This window comes from Melospiza melodia, chromosome 2, assembly GCF_035770615.1.
Source record: "Melospiza melodia melodia isolate bMelMel2 chromosome 2, bMelMel2.pri, whole genome shotgun sequence".
Taxonomy (NCBI): domain Eukaryota; kingdom Metazoa; phylum Chordata; class Aves; order Passeriformes; family Passerellidae; genus Melospiza; species Melospiza melodia.
This window is the reverse complement of record NC_086195.1, coordinates 14732350-14745170: the sequence shown is the minus strand read 5'-3', so window position 1 is coordinate 14745170 and position 12821 is coordinate 14732350. Positions and strand designations below refer to the sequence as shown.

At 40.0% G+C, this 12821-nt stretch overlaps 1 long non-coding RNA gene across 7 annotated transcripts in view; it reads right to left on the bottom strand.

The window, feature by feature from the left end:
- LOC134433715 (uncharacterized) overlaps positions 1-12821 on the bottom strand; it is a 228679-nt gene that overhangs the window by 123001 nt on the left and 92857 nt on the right. For 6 of the 7 annotated variants that reach the window (XR_010031697.1, XR_010031699.1, XR_010031696.1 and 3 more), the window contains exons 2-3: positions 5371-5438; positions 2489-2587 (exon numbers count right to left, since the gene is read on the bottom strand). This is a non-coding gene — a long non-coding RNA (uncharacterized LOC134433715). The remainder of the gene's footprint in view (positions 1-2488; positions 2588-5370; positions 5439-12821) is intronic. The other variant, XR_010031698.1, reaches the window with a different exon arrangement.

Sequence of the window (12821 nt, the reverse complement as noted above, 5' to 3'; positions counted from 1 at the left end):
TCCATCAGAACGGCCTCACTCAGCCTAGAGGAGGACACTGCCTAAAGAGAATCCATTCCATCAGAACAGCCTCACTTAGCCCAGAGGAGGACACTGCTTAAACTGAATCCATTTCATCAGAACAACCTCACTCAGCCTAGAGGAGGACACTGCTTAAACTGAATCCATTCCATCAGAACAGCCTCACTCAGCCTAGAGGAGGACACTGCTTAAACTGAATCCATTTCATCAGAACAACCTCACTTAGTCTAGAGGAGGACACTGCTTAAACTGAATCCATTCCATCAGAACAGCCTCACTTAGCCCAGAGGAGGACACTGCCTAAAGAGAATCCATTTCATCAGAACAGCCTCACTTAGCCAAGAGGAGGACACTGCTAAAACTGAATCCATTTCATCAGAACAGCCTCACTTAGTCTAGAGGAGGACACTGCCTAAACAGAATCCATTTCATTAGGCGGAGACTTGTGGGACTTTGCAAAACCTGGAATGCTTGTTTGGTAGGCCTTTAGTCAGATCAGGGGATATCTGCAGGTAACAGGACCTCCTGGCAAGGTTGATATTGTAGAAGACAATAGCAAGAGAGAGGCAAGAGCTTGAGGGAAAATTAAGTGCTCATATAAGCAAGCAAGAATCCCATTTAAGACCAAGAATCATAGCAGTTGTTAGGCATCCAAAATAGCACCTATTCACAATCAGTTCTGTGCAGAGAGAGAGAGAGAGCAAACAACCAAGTTTAGAATGGGAGAGCCCAGAGGATATGTCAAATTTTGAACTCAGTGTTGAGGTGCAATAAGTTTGGTGCCACTGTTACATTATGAGAGTTAGGTCTAAGATTCTCAGTATTTAAAGAAGATTCTTATTTTCACAGAAATGGAAAAATTTCTCTTTTTCATGCAGATTAAAATTCTCTACCCAGTTATAAATCAAAAATTAACAACTTTATCTAGGTCAGACCATTGAAGCTACATTAAAGTTTTATCCTCATTCACTAAATTTTAATTTTAATGTGGCACATCTGACAAGTCTTGTGGGACTACTTAGAATCCATTGACATCCTTCTGTCACTGGTATCAAAGCCTCATCTTTGAGACTCTTGTTTCCAGATACCTAGCTGTCATTGGATTATTTTGTCTCTGCAATGGTGTCACAATTGATGGCTGTGCAGGCATTCACATGCATGTCCCACATATGTCAGCCAAAGCTCACACACCACAGAAATAAACAGCTTTACCTCTAGAAACACAGATTTCTATGTAGCCACTTAAAGGGGAAGCTATAAATCATTTTTTATCCCTTCCAGCTTTTTTTAAGTTATTGTAACTGGTTGCCTGCAAGGAAAAACTCTACAACAACTCTACAGTTCAATTTGCAAACAATATTTAATTACAGGACTGGCTATGAGAAGAAAAAAAATATTTTCCATATCACTGCCATCATTTTTATGACTATTTATGATAGAAATGTTGATGCACTATTTGACAAAACTGTCAGTAGACCTGGAAGACATCTAATTCTAGAGTAGAAACAGTTCCACATTATTTATCTAGTCAGTCAGTTCAAAACTATGGCAGAAATTTAGTGTTTCAGCTATTGTGGCCTTTAGCACCCGAGCAATTACCAGGCTTAATTACAGGCCTCTTACAAAATAGTAGTTTTGACGCATTCATGGAATGTCAAAGTATGTTCACAGATCCTTCCCTGGCCAAAATATCACTGCCAACATTTCAAAAATACAAATGGTGAAATGCACATCTATAAGGTAGGTGTAAATGGCTTCACAGCAACTTCTTGGAAATTAATTTGACCCAGGAAAGAATCCCCAAACTTTTCTTCTGTTCGTGTTCCCAAGCAGTTGCCAAGGTTTGTGCTCAGACCTCAGACCTGCTGTTAGCATGGCTGTGGCTCAACAGGGGCAATACCCTGTCAGTCAGGGCAGCTGGCTAATCCTGGGCTTGTGTGCAAGAGAGAGGGGAAAGATGTAGGACAGAAAGAGACATTCCTAACACATGCAAAATGACAGCACATGGCAAAATTACAAAGAGATTTTCTTTTCATTTGCAGTTGTGTTGCTGTCTTTCTTATGGGGCCCTGACACACTCAGGGAAACACCACTGTCCTTGTGTTTCCCAGGAGGGAAGGTGTTGCACTAGGTCTGAACTCACCAAAGTATTACATCACCCTGCATTTCTCATCACAAACCTGAAACTTCTTCCTACTGGAGGTCTTTAAAGTCTCATTCTTCCTTCTGGGACACTGCACATAGACCAAAGGCTTTCAGGCACCAGAGGCTTCTAACAGACACGGGGCTGGGATGAAGGAAAGGAAGGACAAAGCACATCCAGTAATACATGCTGTACCTAGTTAACATAAGCTGGCAGTGTTCTCACTGCATCTTTGACTTTGAATGCAGCACACACTCCATTCTGTCCCCATCAGTATGCATCAATCTTTTAACCTGAATTTACAGACAATGTTAAATGTTTTACCTGTCTCACAGTCACTTGAAGCTTTCTGCACTGTTTTCTCACTTTCCTCCTTCAGAATCACTGCCTCATATGGGGAAATTGTGGTTCACTTACTTTCTTCTGTAAGAATAAAAGTGTGAAGATAAAACTCCACGAGTGACAAGAAATGTTTCTGCCCATTAGGAATACTGGCCTGGTTCTCTATCTAGTCTGGCCTGGTCTTTAGGTGGGAAGACTAAATAATGTACCTCACAGCAATAAGGCACTGGTAATTTTTCTTAAGAAAAAATATTTTATTTACATGTGCTTGATATTGATAATTGACCTTTTGGTTCAAAGCTGAAGTTCTACTCCTGAACCCAGCTACAACTAAGTCCCAAGTATTTGTTCTTCTTGACATATTAGGATTACATTTATTGAACTTCAGCTTTGTTTTTAATTGAATGCTGATGCATAATCTTACCACTTATTAGCCTTATTTCTCTTTCCTGTTGCAGATCCTAAGTGTTCCAAGCACCATTCCTCCTTAAAACTAAAGCTCCTGCTTGTTTGCTTTTTCATTTCCTTAGCCAGCTTTCAGATTGCATTTTCCTGAACACCACAGCTATTTATTCAGGGAAAGGACTAAAGGACAGATTCCTTCTGACATTCTCAGCATGCTGCTGTGAAGACTTCTGGCTTCAAGGGCCCACAATAATGGAAGATGAAAGCTTTTTAACAGTTCACCTTCTTGAGTAAATTACTAACACACAAAGTTCAAAATAGGTGCAAAATTCATATTCCCCTCCTCGGGAACTGACATCAACAAAAGCAAACTAAATGTATCAGGACCATTGAACACACATTTTTCCATTTACATACAGCAGAAAAAAAATTACTTTTTTCCAAAGGAGAAAAAGAAGTAAATAAAAAGGCCTTTTTATAGAGCCTAATTTCAAGGATATTTCAGTATCCATTCTCCATTATTTGTGCTTGGATTTATATCTTCCAGCACACAAATCAGCCAATTCTGCAACTTGGCTTCATTAAATTACTTTATACATAATTCAAGATGGAAGTAAATTCTTTTCTTTTTACTCACACCGTCCCTCTTTACACCTGCAGTCAGTCATAGGACTACATTTTGATAAAGTGGCTCAGTGACTGTTACATCTTCTGACAGTAGCAAACTTAGAAACATTTTTCAAGCATGGCCGTTCCCGTGGCTCGGGGCAGGGTGAATTCCAATTTCCATCAGTAAAATATATGTGGGCCACAAGGAGTACACTGGTACCACAGAGCCCCTGGAGCCATGAAGCATCCAAAGCACTCAGAACAGCTCAGGCACTTTGTCCCACTGACCCACATTCACCACCAGTCCCTGCCCATTCAAATATGCTGTTTAGACTCCCCTAAGTCCCTGTATCAGTTGATGCTTGTCACTGATTAACATTCTCAAATACCAAAAATATTTCTGAATTCCAAACAGGAAAGGACATCAGGTGTTACAGCTAGGAAGCATTCTGATTAATGTTGACCAATATATTTAAAAAAATGAAGAATAGGGTCATCACTTTCTTTTAGACATCAGATATAGCACTTTGCACCAAGGAAAATCCCCCACTGAGTTTGTACTTGCCTAGCAGAGGAGAAGTAAAAAAGGAACTCAAATCATTTAAAACTTTGCTCATCTGTCATAACATTAACAATTTTCCAACTTTAACATGGCCCTGAATACAACATAGGCCTAAAAGCAAAAATAAAATGAAAAAACTCCCCAAACACCTTCATCTTCACATTAAGATGGATTTTTGCAATGAATGAATAACCTCTTTCACTTTTAATTTAGACCTACCCATCAACATGGCTGTTATTATTCACAGCAGCAAAGTCCTTGCCACACTACAGCAGAAATAATAGCTGCATCTCTGGGTTCTGTTTTCCCCAAGAATTCACAATGTTATTTAAATAAGTCTAGTATGCCATAGGTACAGCAGACAAGGCTGCTTCTAATGAAGGGCTATTTTTATTTCTGTCCCAATTTTATATAACATGACTGGAATTTGCTTGAGGAAGAAAGGATCATTAATAGCATGCCATCTCTCCCCTGCATGCAAGGACTCATGACATCCTTGGACATTTTCAATAGTCATGTTGACATCTATATTCTACGAAGAAGCACTATGTCATTTACTAAACAGCACAGGCAAGACAGTAACCTTGGTGTTTCCATAATACATGATGCAGTGTTTTCCTGAGAGAAGAAAAGAAATAATCTACTGCCAAGTAAGTCAAGAACTGAGGAAAAACCATCATCTTCTTCATGTATGCCTCTGCAAGACCCAGCACAATGTGATGTCCCTGCCTGGCTTATGACTGGGACTCTGATCCTGCTGCCACACTGGACCATTGGGTCTCCTCTCCTGCATGGCAGGAAAGTGAATTATAGCACTGAGTAAAGCTTTCCCCAGTCTAATTCCACAGTTCAGTCTTTCAAAAGGACCTCAGTGAGATGCCCAGAGCACGTGCTGTTATGATAAGTGCTGGGTATTCATGTCCCCAAGGCCTATCTGACTGCTCCTGCCTCACTTTCCACAGCAATATTTTAATTAGAATCCAGAGGAGGTACCTCTGCAGAACTATCTGAAACTAAGTTGTATGTGTGCTCTCCAGGTTACTTCTTGAAAACAAATGCTGGTATCTGCAGTCTTATTATTCACACATAAAATGGTATGGAAAAATTAATTACAAATGACACAGGTAGCTAAGTTATTATATTGTACTTAGAATCTTCACCCTTTTTATGGACAGCCTCTAAGTGTACTTAGATTTCTTTAGGTGAAGCTCTGTAGCATCATCAGTATTTCTACCAAAGTGATCATTTGGGATGTATCAACAAATGCAACTATTAACATAGAGCCTACCTTTCAAGAGAGTGGACAGCCAGCCATGATGGAAGATGTAGGTAGAGGCATCTTACCGTAATTCAGATCTGCAGAAGACCAAACAGAAAATTAGGGAATGAACTGAAAAAAGGACCTTGATGTGAAAATGTCTGTTTAACCACCCCAAAAAGAACTGTTTCTCTGGTTTCAGACATATTTTTATGCCAGGCTTATTATTTCAGGCTTATGTAAGTGGTTGGAGTTCATCTTAAAGCCACCATTTAGAGCTGTTGTATTCAGAGGTAAGTGATCACTAATCAGAGAGGAAGATGAGAAATGTTATATAACTCAGGGTAAGGATCTCTATAGTAGAGGAAATTTTGGAACTATCCAGAACTTGCAAGGAGAGACTAAAATAAAAATAGTACCTAGATGACAGGCTTTTATTGATACTGACATTTTACCTTTACACTGCCTATTTGTGAAGAGATAAAAAATACACCAGGTCCTGAAGGAAAGGCTGTCTTGAAGTGTGTAATGAGCACTGCCAGGAGGCAAGAAGTTTCTTCCAGGACCTGGTTTCCAACACCTTAAGGCTGCAACCCACTGAACCAGGAGAGGCTCTGCCAGCAGGTGCACTCCAGAGGTGAAAGAACTGAAACACATCACCTGAAAGGTAGGGCACCTGGAAGACCCTGAAGCTCTTTGCTCCAAACTTGCTGAGATAACCTTGCTGAGAAAACACAAAGGCCCTTTAAACTGCCTTTCATGGCTTATGTGCCATTCTATATAGCTAAAGTGAAGAACACAATCTGAATACCTAGCAACCTCAAAATAATGTTCAAAATAATAGAGACACCCCTAAATTCTACTGAAGTTAATATAATTTTTCAGTTTGAATTTTGAATGTTATGAACTTTTATGATTGCTGAACTCAAAAAAACCCCCATGCCCTAAAGTCCACAATATTACAAGGAATCTAAGTCCAATAATCTTTTTTAAATCAAGCATTTGTTTAAAATTGTACAACTTATATCAGAGTTAGGGCTGAAAAAATAAACTACTTAACATAAAGTAGGTTTATGTCACAGTTGGAACACAATAAATATAGTTTATTCAGAGCAACCAGAAGTGATTTTTGTCCAGGAATATCTTATTTCTATCAGTATAACTGTGTTGTGCATCACTTCCATGTGTGTGTAACAGCAGTTCCCAAACTGTGATCATTCCACTCATTTATACTACAGTGCACAGTAGTATATTCTCCTCATTTCTCTGATTACAGTAGGTAGCAAGAAAAGAGGTGTGAACAGTATGTTGCTAATGAAAAAAATGTGGGTGCCAAGAATGAATTGCAATAATTGTAATATTTGATATTAAGAAGATGAGGGAAAGAAATTACTGACACACTTTCTCAGCTGCTCACTCAGTCACCATACTGATAGGTAAGCTGCTCAAGACTTATGTATGAGAGACTTAATACAGCTAATAATAAATTATAATGAAGTCTGAACAAGGATATATGAAAATTACTGTGTCCGCATGACATTTCCTACTGCAGGAGGAAAGGCTGAGTCAGCAGGAGACTGGAGAGCTGTAGTTATGAAATGGAAATGAGATTTTCAACTCAAGGAACATCAGAGAGATGGAGTTCTAACTCCCAGTGAAAGCCAGCAGGCAGAGCACATAACCCACCTGGTCCCATACAAAGTAAGAAAAATGCAAGCCCTCTCCCAGTGCCATGCCTGGACTGGAACAGTGTGCAGAAAACATATTTATTGCAGCTTTGTGCCATATTATCTCCAGGGCTTCAAGCCTCTACTGCAGGGTAGGATAGTTAGCTTTCCTATTAAACATGGCAGGATACAGCTGGAAGTTGAAGCAGAAGAGATTGTGTTTCATTAAACTTCCCTGAGTCTTACACTTCAGTGGTGTGTTAAGACCTAAAAGCATTTTATCCAAAACCCTGGACTCTTCTGTAGAATTCAAAATACAGACCAAGTGTTCCAGCTCAGCAAAGGAATGATGCAGCAGTCCATCACTGTTGAGAAATATTTTTTTCCAGGTGTTTGAGTACAACCTATGGGGTGACTAATCCTCTACCTCAGTCTGAAAATCCCAGCTCCACACTGTTCCCAGCTGGGAACAGGAGTGTGCTTTTGAAGAGACTCTCCTGAGCATTCCCCATGACATCATTTTGCTTTTCAGTGCAGGGCAATCTGAGAGCACAGACTGTGCTCATTTGGGATGGAACTGAACTGGGGTGCCCTGAGTGTGCTGCGTTGCTCGTGGGCACTCATTCAGCAGGGTGGAAGTGCATCTTTTAGAGGGTGTCAGTGTGGCTGTTGAGTCTCCTGCATTCTCTGCTCACCTGTGCAGGATCACTCCTCTGTGAATACAGAAACACAACTGTGCACCCTACATACACCGCTACTGCCAATATGCACATCTCAACCAGGAAGTTAGGAAAAAAGAATTCTGAGATGGAAGTTGTCTCTTTAACTGAAGTGAACATTTGAACAAATGGGTATTTGCAAAGTTACTAATATAAACCCCTTTGTACAACTTTACAGGGACAGGGAATATAAGAGCAACCAAGGGCATTCAGACAGACTAGACAAGCATATTGTACCTATGAAATGCTCTTTATCATTACTGCAAGCACTAGTGCTTGCATACAAGGCATGTAACTCTTGTCACGTTGTCTGTAGCATCATGACAGAGCTTATAGTTTCAGGAGGGATGTGGGCTGAAGATTAATTCATTTCATATGCATTCAGATATTTTCATTTTCAGTTTTTTCATTTTCTCCCATATGGAAGGGACAAAAAGACAGGCAGCTTTGAAGGAAAAACCTTTTTCATTTTAAACATTCTTTCCTAAAATTTAGTATTTCCTCTGAAATAGCATATTGGTCTTCCTTAAATGAAGATTTGAATAGTGAATAATAAATAAAATAAAAATATGTATTTCTTTAATAATGAAATGTTGGAACACTTTGTAAATTTCTTTCCTTTGTTGTTGTTGTTATTACTTGATTTTCCATTTCAATGAAAAACTGATGCTTGGAACCAGCAAATAGGCATGCATCTGTTGAATAATGCTAATTCATATTCAAGCTGTGCTACTTAATTACAATGCATTTTTCATGGTACCATCACAGATAACCATGGATGATTCTTGGTCAGTCACGACTTTCTTAATTAGCAGGAACTATTTTATTTTTTGACTTTTCATGGATTGAATAGGGTATGCCTTCCAGCTCTCATGATCAAGCATACTCCCTCCCCAAAGCATAGGATTAAAGGCATTATATTGATCAAATTACAAGCAGACATCTTTTTGCTTTGCTCTGCAAATGTAGAAATTAAATATTCACAAACCAAATGTATTACAGTGAATAAAAAACTGACTCAGTCCTGGAAAAGCAAAACACAATGTATCTGAGGAATTTCACCCTAAAAAGCTTCCTTCTTGAATAATTTTAAGAGTATTTTTAGATATTAGTGTAGGTGTTGGGGAAAAGCCCACATTGCTTTAAAGTCTGCCTTTTGTTTAAAACACCATTTCAAGAGATGATGTTATGCAATTAGAAAGAAGAAAGGGAAAGAGTCTAAAACCAAGTGATTCAACCCAGTTATAGTAATAGAATTTCACACAGTCTGTAGAAGGTTCTGTCTCAGAAAGCTTTAGAAATATTCTCAGGTATATAGTTTAGTAGATCATTGATATTTATGTTCATATTACATGAAAATATCAATCAAAATCTTTCTTTCCAAACAGGTTTAGACTAAATTATTCTCTTTACAAGTAAGTCTCAATCCATATGTCTATATGAGTTTCTTAAATACCAAGTCCAAAAGTACAGGAACCTTAAATGGATGCTTTTGCTACCTGCCTTAGATCAGCTGCAGTCCTTTGTGTCATGCAGTGGGCACTGAATCAAAGAAAAATTCCATCTGTGTCTAGTAAAGAGGCTGAGCTGGTACTGGAAGGATACTCTCCACAAAAGAGGAATAATACAGCAAAGAAAATCCAACATTTTTTCCACAAACCTTGAAGACAGAGACTGTTTCAGAGGGAGAAAACACTGTTTACTTTTAGTGCTGCCTGCAATCTTTAGTCCTCTGCTTAGGACTGCCAAAAATCTTATACATACCGGGTCATATCAATAGGACTTTCCAAAACAATATCATTTTTCTGAGAACAGCCACTAGCAGATATTGGGTGGGAGTGGAAGGAGAGAGAAGGCACACAGTCGTATACTTTGTTCTTATATGAACATACTTTGTTCTCATATGCCCTCCTCACTTCTGGGAGTTTGGACAACACCCAACAAGGAGGTTACAGCCACAATATGGGGCTTAACAGGCTGCCAGCCATCTTCTTCCCATTAATGCCCTGGCCTGCTTTTAACACAGTTCTATTTTGTACACTGACAAACTCAGGCTTCAGTTTCTGGATGAATTCTTGGTGTGGTTTAAACAGCTTTCATTTGGTATCTCATGTAAGAGGCAGCCAAGGGAGAAAGGAAGGAGAGGACTAAAGGGGATGAAATCCCTGTCCCAACAGGCTTCAAATCATGGAGGCTTTCTGATCATATTGGAAACTTTGTCCAAACTTTGTCCAGGTGTGTACTTACCATCATCTATGTTATTTAAAATGTGTGTAAAACAAGACTGTGTAAATTTTTGCCCAGGCTTTCAGCTGGAGCCTCTATTGCAATATATCAAAACATGACCTTTATCTCTCAGGAAGGCATGACTTTGCAAAATTTTTTGGTTTTTGTAGCATAGGTCTGTTAAGAAAATAAAATTTCACAACTAAACTAGAAATTATTGTGAAAAGACACTCCACTGGGAGCCTGGGGCTAGTCACTAAACATGGCAAACAGGCTACAAGTCAGATTTATTCCAGTGGAGCCTCCATAACCTGATGGCACCAGCCAAATGGAAGATTTAATGTCTTCTCATGTATTTAGACCAAAAATCTTCCCACTACACCACAGATACTCCTAAGAAGAAGGTCTTTTAGGACAGCAGAACCCTAACAATGAGAAAAACAAGGCTTTTGAATTTTACCCTTTTATATATTTTTTAAATCTGGCTGAAGAAGCCCAGGGCCTGTTTTTTAGTTCCATTCCTCTGCAGCTAAGTAGAAGTAGCAGAAATGGCAGGCAGGCAGATAGATTGGGTACATTAGTTCACATTCTAAACAAATAGCAAAATTCCTTTCAGCAATTTATGCATTGACAGACCACTTCAGCTGCTGGCAAATCTCTACTGAAGTCCAGAGTGCTACCTCTAAACAATATTTTACCATCAAGGATACAAAGACCCAAAGCTCAAAAATTAATGATTAAAATACTTTAGGTAATGACAACAACATACATGTTTAAACTTAGTTCCAAATGCAACAGGGTACTTATTTACCCATGAAGTCCTAAGGTTAGATATTTTTTTTCTTTTACTAGGAATACTAGGAATTGTGGGAACATGCCCATGTGTTTTAATGTTATCAGCTCGCCATATCTATTCACCTGTCAGGTGCTGCACCATATTTAGCAATTCCTGTCAGCTCCTTCACGACATTCATCACTGGATTGCCATTTTTGCCTATTCCTGAATACCCTGCAGCTGCTTCTCTGAAAGTGTGAGTCATCCAAAACTGTTAAATCTTAAAGTCAGTCTCAGTTTGGCTCCCAGCAAAATCAACACATATGACAAACCATCTACACTTGTGTGGAGGTGTTCAAGAGACTTATAGTGAAACCCTTAAGTGTTGTGGGGAGGCAAAGATTCCAGCACCTGCACATTTTGCATGGTGTGGAAGCTCAATAACTGCACTGTAATCTCCTGGGGGCTAACCAGGAAAGTCAGTCAGCACCACCTCATGAGCTGCAATTCAACTGTGGTGAGGCACCTATCCCTTAAAATAGGCTTGATGAGCAAGAAGAATCCCATGGCCTCACCCACTGCAAACTTGACGTGATCAGCGCTCAAGCTATGCTGATGTCACCATTCTCCTGTACACAGACTTCACAGAACCACAGAAAATGGCAAGCTGGAACAGACCCACAAGGATGATCGAGTCCTGATCCCTCACAGGACCGCCCCAGGAATCCCACCACGTATCTGAGAGCATAGTCTAAAATGCTTCTTGAACTCTGTAAGGCTTGGTGCTATGATCATTTCCCTGGGCAACCTGTCCCACTGCCCAACCACTCTCTGGGTGAAGAACTTTTTTCTAATATCCAAACTAAACCTCCCCTAACACAACTTCAGGCAATTCCCTTGGGTCCTGTCACTGGTTATCACAGAGAATAAATCAGTGTCTGCCCTTCCTCTTCCCCTCATGAGGAAGTTGTAACTGCAGAAGTTGTAACAGGTCCTCAGTCTCCTCCAGGCTGAACAGACCAAGTGACCTAAGCTGCTCCTCCTATGTCTTCCCCTCAAGGCCCTTCACCATCCTCATGGCCTCCTTTGGACATTCTCTAAGAGATTAATGTCTTTCTCATATTGTGGCACCCAAAACTGCCCCCGGAACTCAAGATGAGACTGCCACAGAGCAGAACAGTGCATAGATGGACAATCCCTTCCCTTGCCTGGCCTGTGATGCTGGGCTTGATGATCCCTCATGATCCCTCATGGCCCTCATGGCTGCCAGGGCACTGCTGTCTCATGTGCAGCTTTCCATCAACCAAGACCTCCAGGTCCCTTTCTGCAGCACTGTTTTCCAGCATTTCATTCCCCAGTCTGTCTGTACACCCAGGGTTGCCCTGTCCCAGGTACAGAATCCAGCACTTTTCCTTGTTGAATTTCACGTGGTTGGTGATTGCCCAGTCCTCTAATTTATAAAGGTCTCTCTGCAGGGCCTCCCTGCCTTCCAAGGAGTCAACACCTTCTCCCAGTTTTGCAGAGTTGCTCAGTATCCCATCCAGTTCTGCATCCAAGTCATTTATGGAGATGTTGAAGAGCACAGGGCCGAGGATGGAGCCCTGTGGAACTGCACTAGTGACAGGTCCCCAGTCTGATGTCACCCTTCACTGTAACCCTTTGTGCCTGACCCATGAGCCAGTTGCTCACCCATCCCATAATATGTTTATCCAGCTGTGTGCTGGACATTTTGTCCAGAAGGATCCTGGGAAAGATAGTATTGAAAGTTTTACTGAAATCCAAAGACTGACTTCCCTACATCAATTAGGGGATTTACCTTGTCATTTAGTTATATTACACCAGAATCAAAGCCAAATTTAAGATCAAATCTCAGCAAACTTTGACAAAACTCTAAGCAGCTATGAATGCTATGTACTTAAAATACTATATATGAACATATATATATATATATATAAATGAAATTCCATATTTATGCATATGAAACTTCTAAGGAAGGTGCCTTCTGATCAATAGAAATACTAAGAATTATTTTAAATAATTTCCAATTAATCAATCTTTATATCACTGAGAAAATATAAAATGGAGCTCAGCTGG